Source organism: Neovison vison, chromosome 1 (assembly GCF_020171115.1).
Source record: "Neovison vison isolate M4711 chromosome 1, ASM_NN_V1, whole genome shotgun sequence".
Lineage (NCBI taxonomy): Eukaryota > Metazoa > Chordata > Mammalia > Carnivora > Mustelidae > Neogale > Neogale vison.
Window position 1 is genome coordinate 129,782,363 of NC_058091.1, and position 15,005 is coordinate 129,797,367.

Consider the following 15,005-nt stretch of genomic DNA (forward strand, 5'->3'; position numbering starts at 1 on the left):
TCTATATGAGTTGCTTCAATATTGTCATTCTAGTCCTTAACCCACTGAGCAACTCAGGTGCGCCTCATCTAGTCCTTAAAACACCGGTTGATTGATTCTCCATTACCTACAGGATCAAGTTTAAACCCCTTCAGCTGACTTTCAAGACCCTCCTTTATCTATGCATCCTGCCTACTTTTTCAGATTATTTTTCATCAGTCCCTTATTTTAAAAACCCATTTGCAGCCAAAGTTGGTCTATTTTCATTCCCCAAATAGTCTTTTAATTTTTTTGATTTTGCACCTTTAGTCAAATTATACTATCCACACAGAATTTCCAAATCCAATGTTCTAACCTTGAAATCCCCCCATTCTTCAATACCAAGTTCAACGACAACTTTTCCCACAGTCTTCAATAGCCTAAGTGATGCCTTTTTCTTTGAATTCTTATTGAATATCTCATTTATATCAACCCCAACTCTTCTATATTGTCTTTTATTTGTGTACTCATGCTACTAATATCTCCAAAGTTGCATGATCTTTGGGGATGATGATCATTACTTAGAAATATTTACATCTTTATATATAAGCTTGTCAAAGTGACTTGCAGCAAAATGGTAGAAGAGAACCAGCTTGGTACTATTTGTACCAAGAGCTTCAAAGACTTATTTTATTTACTACTTATAACAATCCTATGGAGGTCCTTTATCCCAGAACAGTAAGTCACAACTAAATAAGATTTCATGCCCAGATGAGTCTGATTCTAAAATTTGTGAATTTCTCTACCAGAAAGCATCCATTTTATATAGTATTTTCTCAGTAAATATTGATGGACTCATGGTACATGGCAGAGGCAGTCAGTGCTCACCAAATATCCATGCACTTGTCTGGTTTTTTTTTTCAGCCCCTCTTGCAATTAGGTTGAGGCCCCATGACTGAGTTCTGCAAGGTGAAGATGGAGACCATTGCTTCAGATGGCTACAAGGTAGTAGAGCACTCTTCACCATAATCAGATGGCAATGTGACAGGAAATTAACTTTCATTAGTTAAGTTACTGAGATTTTGAAGATTTGTCTATTGTTAGCTACTCTGAATAATAAGGAGATTGAGCAAATGAGCACAACTAATATGGCGATAGATAATTTCAAGAGGTTCTCTTGCATTGATTTAGGTGTCCATTTACTCATTCCTTGACATCTCATTACTGCTCTTAGAAGGGTCAGTTAAAATCACTGCTGTCTTGAGTAGATGCTAATGAATCTTTAGCCCTTGAGACCATGAATTGAGAAGTATGACTTTAACACATATTCATATCAACTCTCATATATGCATTTGTGTAACTCTCGTGTTAAATGAGCATGACTCTTGAACTATTCTATCCCTAGATGTTTAATTAGTGAAGTTAGTCATTTTTCCTTTGACCTTGGTTACAAACAGTCAAGGCATGACTTTTTTGTTACTTTTACAAAATAAAAATTCCTGCAGTCACCAAACTGTGGAAAGAACCAAGATGCCCTTCAACGGACGAATGGATAAGGAAGATGTGGTCCATATACACTATGGAGTATTATGCCTCCATTAGAAAGGATGAATACCCAACTTTTGTAGCAACATGGACGGGGCTAGAAGAGATTATGCTGAGTGAAATAAGTCAAGCAGGGAGAGTCAATTATCATATGGTTTCACTTATTTGTGGAGCATAACAAATAGCATGGAGGACAAGGGGAGATGTAGAGGAGAAGGGAGTTGAGGGAAACTGGAAGGGAAGGTGAACCATGAGAGACTATGGACTCTGAAAAACAATCTGAGGGTTTTGAAGGGGGGAGGAACCAGGTGGTGGGTATTAGAGAGGGCACAGATTGCATGGAGCACTTGGTGTGGTGCAAAAACAATGAATACTGTTACACTGAAAAGAAATTTAAAAAAACATTTAAATAAAAAAAATTCCTACACTCATTTTAAGTCAAAGCAAAGAGTCTCATTTTAATAATAACGTAATATTCATCTAATAATCAACACTTTAAACTTGATTTAAATTTGAGATTTCTCTCTTTTCCCCATCTCAGGTTTGCTGTGGATGGGAAGTCATCATCAGGAAGGGGTGGTTGTCTGGTTCCTTATTCCATTCCTTTAGCTCCCTGATCCAGCAGGGTTGGAGCCCAGGAGAAGAACAAAGGAAAGGGAGACAAAAAGTGTTCTCATTTGATTAAGACTGTAGTGAGTAAATGCTGTGTTCTTTTTTGACAAAAGATTAAGCTGATTTTATTCCTACTTGTATGGGTTCTTCAGAGATTTCTTCTTCTATCCCTGAAGAAATTTATCCTCTACTTCCACTAAACCAGCAGAAATATCTCTGTTCCTACTTACCTTTGGAAGGAAGCTCCTTCTTTAGCCTCTGGAGTCTGGCCATTTACCTCCACTCCGTTTCTGCTGAGCTGGAACTTTTAACAGGACCTCAGGTGACCCCACACTGGTTTTCCCCCTCACATGACCAGTCCATGGGAAACACTCATCCATCTTTAGTCCCTCCAACTTGTAAGAGATAGACCATTCCCAACCAGCAACAAATCCTTTACTCAAAGCTTCTGGCCAGCCAATCTCTTACATATTAGTTTCGTTTGTGTGTGTGTTTGTTTCTTTTTACTGGACTCAGTTACTGGCCCAGCAAGCCCACTTACTTCAGGGGTAACTTAAAGCTCAGAGTGATCTCCTTAAAACCTCCATTTGAATATAAAGGGAAAGCACCCCTACTTTGAAGGGGAAACATAAAACCCAATAACACTTTCCAAAATTCTTTTCCCCAAATCTCCTTATTTAACTCTAAAAAAGGTAACACTTTATACAATATAAGAGGCATATGAGTTGTATAACTATTATCTGGCCATCTCCTTTGGATACTTCTCTCCTCCTTATGGGATCTCCTCCTTATGGAATCCCATAATGAATCCTCCTTGCCTCAATGCTTCAGATAACATTTCCACTTTAATGTTTAGTTAAATATACATACTACTGCTGAGGTCAAATCTAAGAAGTGGAATTTGGGAGGGAGGGTTACTTTTTACTTTTTTACCATTTGATTTTTTTATCAAGCTTCATAATTTTTGTAATAATTATTTAATAAAAATTATCCTTAGGGGTCAAAATGTAAGTGTTATGAATTCTAGTTTATAATACCTGTCAGGTATATTATCACTTCCATTAATTTACTGCCAAAATAATTATTTTGAAAATTGGCTTTCCTACAAGAAACTTTCAAGAAATAAGAGATACAGAAAAGATATAATGAGTGACAGCTCTCATAAAATCATGACTCATTGCGATTTTTCTGTAACTAGGATGAAAAGGGAGCAGCTGATGGCTGACTTGGGGATCTCTAGCACAATCAGACAACTGATTTCAAGTATGTAGCATTTTAAATAAAAACTTCTGTGTTTTCCATCTGAGAGAGATTTCTCATGTCACTAGAAAATCTCTGGATCAAAGATGTGAAAATTAACATAGTTTTATAATGTAGTATAATATTTATACAATATATTCCTGGAGGGCAAAAAAAAAAGTCATTTTAACTTTAAAGAGCATATAGTACATGTTCAACAAATATTCATCACAGCATTTTTCAAAGAGAAGCCTGGCACCATCTCTGCCACATGCCCCCACACTGGCCTCCTGTTGTGATCCATTGTAGAAACATCTGGATTTCTGATCTGTTTACTCTTTGTTCCCAACAGCAGAGAGCTTTTCCCAGCCTGGATTCACTTGGAACAATCCTACTAAGGACAAACAGTCATTACCATTCCAATTTTCTAACTTTGAAAAGAGGAGTTATTTCCTGTCCTCTTTTTATATGTGTGGGAAAAGAAATGATTAGATTCAGACACATTTTTTCATAGTATTTCAGAATAAGAAAAACATGCCCCCTCTAAATTAGAATCCTAAGAACTGATTCACTGAATATGGTGAGCCACAATGACTTCATAGAGCAATTATGGGATCACAAGGAACCAGAAAACACCGCCTTAGCTGCCTCCCTCAAAATTATAAAAACCCAGGTCCTATTTTAGTACACACCCCCTGACTCCACTTCTAACACTCATCTTGAGTTGGGTGATAAATATCTATTAAAACCACAGGCTGTGAGTGACTATGTCTGCCTTCTGCTCCTTGTGGCTTCCAACCCACCCAAGCAAAGGTGACATCGGCAGACAGTGGTTGATGGGATGGTTGTTAAAATTGAGCCAACTCCCAAACACACCCAGCAATAACTCCCAGCTCTGGAGAAAAATGCCTGTCAGACTTCCAGATGGAGCTGAGTTTCAGCAACCACAGCAGAGCCTGGAAGGAGGAGGGAGGCTGTGAGAGCCGAGTCTCCAAGGATGGGGTTCATCTGTGTCAGGACAGATGCTCGCGTGTTCCAGCAGAAGCCAAGTTCTTGAAGAGAAAAGTGTGGGCAGAGGGAGACTGTATGTTAGGGGAATGTCCTCTCTCATTGTAAGGATAGATCCAAGCATAGAGTAAATCTTGCATCCTGCTGGGTCAAAAAATAAAACATTGTCTTTGGAATAGTCTCTGGAATAATCTGGACATACAGGTAACTGGATGCTATCCTTATGTCAAGATCCCAGAAGCAAACTTTCATGAGGAAGTTTATTTAAAAACAACCAGTAGAAAAAAAAAAAAAAACAGTAGAGGCACAAGAAAAGGAAAAAGGAAGGAATGGAAGTTGCCCTAGAGAGGGTAAATTTGGTCCAGAGTAAGCTGTAGAGAGGGCAACCGCTCCTCAGAGTCCAGGGGCAAGAGAACTGGTGCGTTCCCACTGCTGCGTCCATGTTTACCAGTCAAGGACTACTCCGGGTGGGATGGGAGAGGGGGTAGAAGTTATCGGGCACTTGTAGCTTTCAGACTGTGCCGGTGAAACAAAGTTGAAGGTGTCCTCACACCTGGAGCAACACCAGTGGTCCTCAGACACCCAGGCAGGTTGTCGAGAGTGAAAGCAGATGGGGCCCCAGTGCAGGAAAATGGCAAAGGAACCAAAGGGATGTGGGTGGAGCAATGACGGCATGTTCTACAGAGAGACCATTGCCTGCAGAGTTTGTCTAGTGGCTTCTCAGGAAGAAATTGTGACCTCTTCACAAAAACACAAGCCATCTGTGCTCATCTAACAAGGGGCCCTTGGGCTACCCATCAGAACTAGTTTTTGATATAATTGCCCTGTCTTTCAGGCTTAGAAAAGTTTCCCCAGACTAGTTTTTCCTCTCCCCTTCTTCTGTATTCTTTCATAGCCCCTACCAATGACCTGCTCTTCCTAAGTCTTGTCCTCTCTTCCTCACTGTTCTCCCCTCCTCCCCCGCATTCTCTTTCAATATTTCTCTTCCCTCTGTTTCTTCCCCTCCTGCTTTTCCAACTGTGACATCATTGTCTTACCTTGGGCTGCTTCTGATTCCACCTAAACACAATAGTTCAGATACCAAAAACTAGTTGATATAAAAGTATATACAATCAAAACAAATGTGCACATATTTCCCCATTAAAATCAATTATTCAAGGGGTGGGGGGAATCTCTGGGAAACTGACAGAGTAGTATTTGATTTGAAATGTCATTTAAACTCCTTAAGGTTTAATAAGGTGATTGTTTCCCTATACCTATAACATCATTAAAAAAATAGGCTAGTTAAGTGCTTTGTGGTAGAATTCTATTTCTAGAGCTATTTGTTTATGTGATGGTGGATTTCTGTTTCAGTTGGAGGTATTACCATGTGAAAACATTTGATGAGCCTGTGTTTTAACCAAAGTAAAACCTGAGAATTTTAAACATACTTTGAAAGTCTAGTGGATACCAGCCAGAGATCATTAATGTTTCCCCCTATTGGTACTTACACAAACTTGAGAAGAGATAGTTATAACTATTTCCTGTCCTTATTAATATCTGTACCTACTTTGAATCTCCCTAAAAACAATGCTGAGGGGAGAGTGAATATGTTTGGAAGACCAGACCATGATAGTTACAGAGGATGCATTATTAGCAACTCCTCCAAATTAGAACCCAAAGCATTGATTTATGAAATGCTGTGAGGCTAAGGCACAGACATATCAACCAAAAATATGGACTTCATTGTCTTTCTAAGCATACTAAGATGCTAAGAACCACAGAATAACTAGTTTATACTTTTAAAAAATTTGCTTTGCAAATCAATGGGTAGAAAGAAGTATAGTTCTTAGCTTTACTTATTTTTTTCACCATGCCCTAAAGTTTTAGTTTTCAGTTCCAAGGAAGGTCTTTTTATCCTAACCATAAAAGTATAGTTAAATAAGAAATAATCAGTTTTTAAATATGTATTGTTGAAAGATACAACATAAATAAGACATAGGTCTCGGTCTTGAGATGCTTATACACTAAGGAAATAAAATACACACTCATGGCATACTTTGAGAGTAATGAACATCTACAAGTGAAAAATAATACTGACAGTAATTCAAAGTTGGAAAACAAAACAAATCCAATGTGGTTAGTATAAGAAGCAAGAAACCCTACCTGATAACGAGACACAGTCACAGCCTGGAAGTGTTTCTTAAGTGCCAAGCCTACATTTATTTAAGTTGTAAAGTAGGACTGGAATAGTCTCACTTTTTTTTTTTTTTTTTAAGAATCTACTACTTCCCTACAGTATCAGGACCTGCTGAGCTTAGAACATGAGGGAGTTTCAATGGTTTCTTATTACAAGTTCTCATAGATACTTTATAGTATTCACTTTGACTTTCATTTGTACAAATTCTATCTAGTGGGCAGTAATGGAGTGATGTGTAAAGGTAAATAGCATGAGGACACATGAACAGGCTGTATGGTGGGTTGGGGTGTGGGACAAAGATGCCAAGATCAGCATAAACATGTACCTACCTCCCTATCTCTCATCATCCCAGGAAGAGTTGTGTTAGGGTGAGTTGTGCTGTTAGACTCCACATCTGTGCTCTAGTGGAGGGGTCTTGCCTTCCTACCTTCTTATAGAGAAGAGAACCCAAACCAGCCTTGGCTGAGGAATAAACAGACAGGTCATCTGCCTGTAAATTCCAGCGGGAGGCAAAGTTGTCTGAACATGTCAGCTTATGAACCTGGAGACATTGTGAGACATTGGATTCAGGCTGCTACATGGGCAGGGAGGGGATGTGGTCCCATGAAAAGTTGAGCTGGACACAGGCTCTGCCACTGGAGAATAGGAAGCCCTTGGTCTTGGCGAGCCCATTGCAGTTAGCCTCCAGGCACCCACCAGACAATCTTCCTTGCCTCACCACCAGAGAACAGGACATATTTATTTAAAAGAAATAGTTAGCATATATTTCATAGCTGTATCACTGGGTGGGAAACGCAATATATTTATTTTTAGCCCCCAACAGCCAACACATTGCTGAACATGCCATAGCATTCTAACATAACTTTCCTAAATGTTACATAGACCCAGTACCAGGGTCACTCTGGAGCATTTTGCTTCCTCTGCCACAGCTGATGAGCTGATAACACAAGAGAGACTCATCTGTCTCTAATGCAGCAAGATATAATCCTTATCAGAAATGTTTCTCTGCTGGTCTTCCTATCGACAATTCAGCAGCTGAACTCAACACCATTGACTCTTCATCACATCTCTTTGCATTTTCCCTTGGGGGAAGCCTAATGCTACTGCACTGGGGATCATATATTTAAGTAATAATGATAATAACAACAGAAGGCATTTACTGAATGCTGATTGTGTGTCAGGCATTGCCTTGAATGTATCACTTACATTATCTTAATTTTTAGAAGAAACCAGTAAGTTGGTTGTTATTGTGTCATATTTTTAAGGAGAAAATTAAGTGGCAAAGCAGAGATGAAAACCTATACTTGTAATGAGGTTTTTATTCATCTTGGCATTATCCGGCAAAGAAGGCACTGTAGACCAAAGCATCTAAGCCATAAGGGTTAGTGACTCTTACCTCTTATTATATCTCCAATACCAAAGTTCCATTAGGGCTTGTCTGTCTTGCTCCCCAATCTATCTTCAGTGATGAGATCAGGACTTGGCATGAAGTAGAATCTCAATAAAATCATATTGTCAGTGAGGCCTCCAAACCTTCCTGTTAAAGAACAACAGAGAAATGTGCCTTGCTTCCTGTGCAATGCCTGGTAGAAGGCAAAAATGGTTAAAGAGGCAAAATCTGCTTTTAGGTCCACCCCACCTCCATTCCTTGTGAGCTTTGTCCCTCAACACCTGCTGGTTTAGCATCCTTACTTTGCCTCTTTCAACATTTCTCCTTAGCCAGGATGTAAAATAAAGAAGAGTGAACTTACAATTTAAACAGTCCTCATTGAGCCAGGAGAGGGGGGTGGGGTTATGGACATTGGGGAGGGTATGTGCTACAGTGAGTGCTGTCAAGTGTGTAAACCTGTCGATTCACAGACCTGTACCCCTGGGGATAAAAATACTTTATATGTTTATAAAAAAAATAAACAAATTTAATAAAAAAAATCAAACAGTCCCCATTAAAAGCCCCACCCCACCATTCTCCAGCTGTGTGTAAATTTAAGCAAATCAGTTGAGTTTCTTAGACTCTATTAAAGACATTAATCCCTATCTCATAGAAATGTGAAAAAAAAGTTATAAACTTCAAAGTCACATATGCATGTTATCACTGATTATCATAAAGAATCTATTGAACTAGCTCAAATGAAAGTGTTTATCAGTGATAAATATTTCAGGGGCGGAATGTAGTCTTTTTGATTAGATGATGAATCCTAACACAAATAATAATTATTCTAACACAAATAATTACTTTTACAACCTCCCTAAATGGCAACTTAAAACACTTTAAATTCTTTAAAAAAAAAATAGAATGAGCCCTGATCCAATGTGACTGGTGACCTAATAAAAAGGGGGAAGTTGGACACAATCATATGCATAGAGAGAAGACAATATGAAGATCCTAGTAGATAAAGGCCATCTTCAAGCAAAAGAGAAAGGCCTGGAATAGATCCTTTCCTCACAGCACTTGGAAGAGACCAATTCTACCAAAACCTTGATTTAAGACTTCTAGTCTCCCTGACTGTGAGACAGTAAATTTCTGTTGCTTAAGCCATCCGGTCCGGTACTTTGTTATGGCAGCCCTGGTAAAAAATACAAATACCCAGTATACAGATAAATCAGCTTTAGAATTTCTAATGCCTACCTCTATAAGAAACAAATTTACCAAACAGAATATAGGGTTTATGTGTAGCTGGTTTTGCCTTTACCCTTATAATATTTAGTCAAGATATTGTGCTGAGTGAAATAAGTCAAGCAAAGAGAGTCAATTATCATATGGTTTCGCTTATTTGTGGAGCATAAGGAATAACACGGAGGACATGGGGAGATGGAGAGGAGAAGGGAGTTGGGGGAAATTGGAGGGGATGATGAATGAACCATGAGAGACTGTGGACTCTGAAAAACAAACTGAGGGTTTTGGAGGGGAGGGACAAGTGGGGTTGGGGAAGCCTGGTGGTGGGTATCATGGAGGGCACGCATTGCATGGAGCACTGGGTGTGGTGCATAAACAGTGAATTCTGGTACATTGAAAAGAAGTTAAAAATAAATAAATAAAATTTTTAAATTTTCTTTTTCACCTATGCCTCTAATGGGGTTATATTTTATATTTGAAATAGATTAATTCCCTCCTAGGATCCTTCAACATCTTGGTTGACTTTTTACCATGTGCATATAATAAATAATTTTGAGGGAAAAAACCAACATTTTCAATTCTATTTTCAGCCTTTCTGACTTGAACTACCTTTACTGTGCATTTAATTTAATTTAATTTGTTATTCCTTATATTCCAGTGTTGTTAATATACGGTGTTACATTAGTTTCTAGTTTCATACAATATACTCAACAATTCAATGCATTACTCTATGTTTATTGTGCTAAGTGTAATCTTTAATCCCCGTCACTTATTTCACCCATCCCCACAATGGCGGGGTGTAGTCTTTCTCTGTATTTTTCAGAGAAACCCAAAAAGGCAACCATCAGCTCTGACAATTTATTTTGGTCAACTTACAGTACCATTGCATCTCTTATCCATTAATAAACACAACATCTCTTGTGAACATAATGAGTAAAACAGGCATCAAATGGTTTCACCCAACTCTGTAGGTGGCATCCAGCGTGAAAACAGACCTTACGACCCAACCAACAGAAACTACTTGTCCCTACCACCACCTTTCCCCACACATACACTCTGAAAAAGACGACGTCAAATAAACAAAAGTTTTCTTTGACTAGCTCAAACCCTGTAAATAATCTCAAAAGACACACTGGAAATTTAGGAAAAGGAAAAAATGTGTTTTCTTATTTTTTTACATCTCCTCTAATAAAACAGAAAAGCCACTGCTTTGCTTGGGAGGACTAGAACAAATCTCACTGTACACCCAAGAGAGCTCTGGGTGATGAATATTTAACAGACGGGTCAGCTGTAAACAGCTGGAACTCCCTGGTGAATCACTCATTGCAGACACCCAAGCAATCTCGTCATTGAGGTCCCGCCTGCAGGTCTTTGGGCTCCTCCTCACCTCCCAACATTAAGCTGTTTACAGCCTCCTTCGTATTAAGACTTTTTGCCCATGTCGCTCAGAGGGTGATAGATGGCATTGGATTTTGTTTGCCTCTATTGATCTGATTCATCCCCACACTCAAATTCCCTCTCATTTGGCTGCAATCTACTTGACACATATTTGCTCTTCATTCACTGTGCAGACCACTGCCCTTTTCTAGTATTCTAGTTGGTCTGTGTACTCCCAACTCTATCAAGTATGGGTCCCAGTTTGTCTTATAAAGAAGGATATTAAACTGCACTCCCTGCCAGTGTCAGATTTTGCTTGTAACTCAGGGCATGTTGGTCAGATCTACGTCAAGCCTTTGGCCCCAAGTCACATTGCTCCTGACACAGCTGACTGAGACCACCTTTACAAAGTGGTGTGTGAATAGCAAAATCACACAGATGAGTTAACAATGGAACCAGTGCTAAGTTCTAGTGGAGAATTCGAGAGAACTGCGTGTGCTTCCCCCCCACCCCGAGGCCATGGCTAGAGGTGTACCTTCTCCCTGTTCCCATAAAAGAACAAAGAGTTCAAAAAGAACAACTGAAGACCATTTGAGATCACTCGTTGCTTGGCACTCAAAATGGGAAGGAAGTCCCATTATTATAGGCATAATAGTTTAAAAACCTAAGGGACCCACAAAAACACCTTGGTCCTCCATTTGGAGGACTTAAAAAGAAACTCAAGAGGCCAGTGAATCCTACTCTGGGCCCTTCACTCCAGAGCAGTTATCTCATTTTAAGATGTGCCCCATGGGGGAAAGGGGATGTTCAGTTATTTACACAGTAGCTCCACCAATAACATTTGTGCTAAGCAACACTAATATTGCATGGTGCACTTACTCCGTAGTCAGTCTATTTCCTCCTAAGAGCTAATCCAGTGCTACTTAAGAAAAGATACTTAAGAAGAGTATGTTCTTCATTTAAATCCAACCTCAATATCATGTGTTACATTTATTCTCCTATCTTTTTGTTTTCCTCAAAGGAGATGGGGCCCATTTTATCACCATGAATCCTTTTTTTTTTTTTTTTTTAAGTACCACAAATCCTAATATTGTTCTCTCTTCAGTTCCTTCTTGTTTCAGTTTAGTTGCTCAAATCCTTTGTTCTTTCTCCATGAACCTTTTTTCCCTACCCCATTCCCACCTTCACTTCCTGGATTCTGTACAATCTCTATGGGACTGTTATGCAATGACCAGGGGCCAACAGAACGTTCTGGTAATTTCTGGCTAATTTGGAAACCCTAAGAGTCTGCACTGGGTTGCTAAATTCATCACTCCTTAGTCCTTCCTCGGATACTCTTCGGTTTTTTCTACAAGTTGCCCAACATTGCTGATTCATATTTAGTTATTCAGTGTGCAGAGACCAAACAGCAAATGACATTTCTATTAGCTTCACTCAAGGAGGGTGAGCTGCCTTGCAGAACAGTGATGGGGGGAGGCTTTACCTCTAGACCCTGTTGCCAAATGCCAACTGCCCTCTCATTCTCTACTGACAAACTGATTCTCAAGAAGAGATTCCAAATTCCTTCTCAAATCCATGACACTAAAGTGTTGCCTATCTTTGAGTGAGTCACACTTTTTTAGGGTCCAAAGCTTTCAACTAAATCAATGTGCCCCCTACAACAGAAGTGTTTAGAAGAAAAGATAAGGTGGCATTTCCTCTATGTTCATGCTAACTTTGCCTCCATATTATGCCACTTTTACCAAGAGTTTACTAGATTTCAAGCACTTTAAATGAGTCCATGCCCACAGAACTGCGCTAAACCTTGTACAAAGCCACCATCAGTGTGAATATTCTCTTTGCTTTACCTCTGCTCTCCCCACCTTTTCTGGTCTCAGGACTTCAAATGGAAATGATTCTTTCCAAAAATGACCCCAATTCTCCACCTCTCCCTATATTCACACCCCACAGCTACTATGAGAATGAGCTTCTATAAGATGACAGAGAACATGGAACAGGGCTCAATTATCTCAGCTGAAGCTACCCAGACCAACTACCCTGCATCCAACCTACCTCCACAACTATAGACACCGGAATGAGTCCAAGTCTGGTCCTGATTAATGGAGATGATCTGCTGCCCCATGGATTGATGAGAAACAAGAAATGGTTGTTGTTTTAACCCACTAAATTTTGTGGGGTTTTTTTAATACAAAATAACTAATTGATACACATCGCATACTCTGGTTCCTATTCTCTGCTTTTCACTATAATGAATGAGCTTTTCTCTCCTATATTTGATCCCTGCTGAAGGAGATGACTAACTACTGGTTAGTAGGATGAACTACAGGATAGTCAATATGACTAACTACTGGTCTCCTGTTCTATACTTTTGGATAAAATGTACTCCATTGTGCATCTGCTGCTCCCAGTGCCCTGCTTCACAGGGAAAGGACTCAGACACCCAGACCAGATGAGTACTTACTATCCCTCTCCACAGCCCCTGTGAAGCTGCTCTTTTTTCTGCGTTTCCTCCTCCTGGGAGCATCTCCTCCAACTATCTAGTCAGTCACGCACGCCACCACCAAGGAGTAACCCAAGGCTCCTTCTCCCTCATTCCTTCGAGACCACACCCTTCTATTTGTTATAACCCTACACCCCTTTCAAAGCCATCCCCTCCATCCCCTATACCCCCACTCCCAGAAGGGCTCCAACCACCAGCAATCATAACCTCATGGCAAGTTTCCCAAGAAAGGTTTGCTGAGTGACCCTCAAGGATAAGCTGTGCACCAACTCACATCTTTGATCAGGTCATCAAAGAAAAGTTTATAAAATATAATTGTTTTATATCTCCCCTTGCATTCTCCCCAGTCGACGATAACTTTGATAAAATCATCTTTTGTTGCCATTGGATTCTCTAATAGTAGGTCCCATGATGAAAAGTCTAAATGTCCACAGGCTCTATTAATTTTTACTATAAATAATAATGAGTTGAATACATTTGGACTTGATATGAGCATTACACAGGAATCAAATGGAAGACAGGTTTACAAAGAGGGCCAATCTATCTGTCAATAATCACAACCAACACCTTGGTTTCCAGTTTTTCATGTTTAACCTAAACAGCTCAAAATCATGTAATTAAAGGCATTTGGCTTCCCATTCATTACCTGCTCCGACCTCTGCTCTGGCCACATTATCATAGGGACACCATGATGGCTACACCGGTGAGTTTCAGACAAAAGGGATTGTATTGTTGCAGGAGTCTGGGTGGGTAGCACCCTGGATGTAAAACACTGTTTCTTCCTGAAACTTCAAATCCTCCCAGATGGATCTTAACAGGCAAGATGCCAGAAGGAGGCTGCTCTGTCGTCTGAGGTGCATAGCTTATACACGCAAGCACTCACTGCCCACTCTTCTCTGCAAGGTGCTTGCTGACTATTATAATCAGGCCTTGACCTTGGAAGCAGACCATAGGAATCTCAGCCCTCGTTGGGAAACAGACCGTGATTGTCCCAAACTGGCTCCGTGGCATGGGCCTAAATCCAAATGTGCATAATTTTTGTAACCCTAAATACCTGAATAATCTGGCACTCGGGAAACAATGACTTCAGGGCAGTGCGGACGCAAGTGGTACACAAAATGAAGACCCTTGGCACTGGCGGAGGCACAGGAGGAAGCCCCCAACCCCCGCCCCACAGAACTTGAAGAGTTGCTGTCCTCACTCGCCTGTGCTCTGAGGTGAGGATTCTCCCTCCCAATCCTGATTTTTCCATACCCCTGCAGAGATTATGCAATCTTTTCACATACATTTTTTTCAATCGTCCTCATGACAATATTGCAGCTTCAGTATAATTACTATTTTTCCCATCTTATGAATGGAGATAGTAAGACTAATGAAGGTTCTAGGTTGTCCAATACTATATGATAATAGTAGTAACCTATAATGGTTACTTTCTATTTTACATTCATTTTCTTTTGGCCTGACAGACACCTATCTAAGCAGGCTGTGTTAGTGTCCCTTTAGAGAGTGGGAAATAGACACAGGGAGGTCACCACGAAGTGATATGTCTGAGGTTGTATACCTAACAAGTGTCAGAGTCTGAATTTGCCCCCAAGTTTGATGATTCAAAGCTTGTGTTTGTTTGACTTTGGCTCAATTCCCCCGCATTTCTGTAGGTCAGCCTCCTTTGAATCCTTTGAGACCCTGAGGATTTATGGAAGGATCTAGAGTGAGAGCTTTGTTCCCTTGACCCCACACACAGCCATTCTCTCCTCTTCCTCCATAAGGGAGAAACTGCAGCCAATCTTGTGTGCAGTTGGCTGTTACGTCCCATGAGTCCTACTTTTCTGACAGCAATGTGACCTGCCAAATTATCCTCTATAGAAGACATTGACATCATCGAAGTGCCAGATCTGACTCTATCCTTTGAGCTGGATCCTTCCATCTGCATTGCACCAGCACTGATAATAGCTTTCTTAGGGGCTTTCCACTAA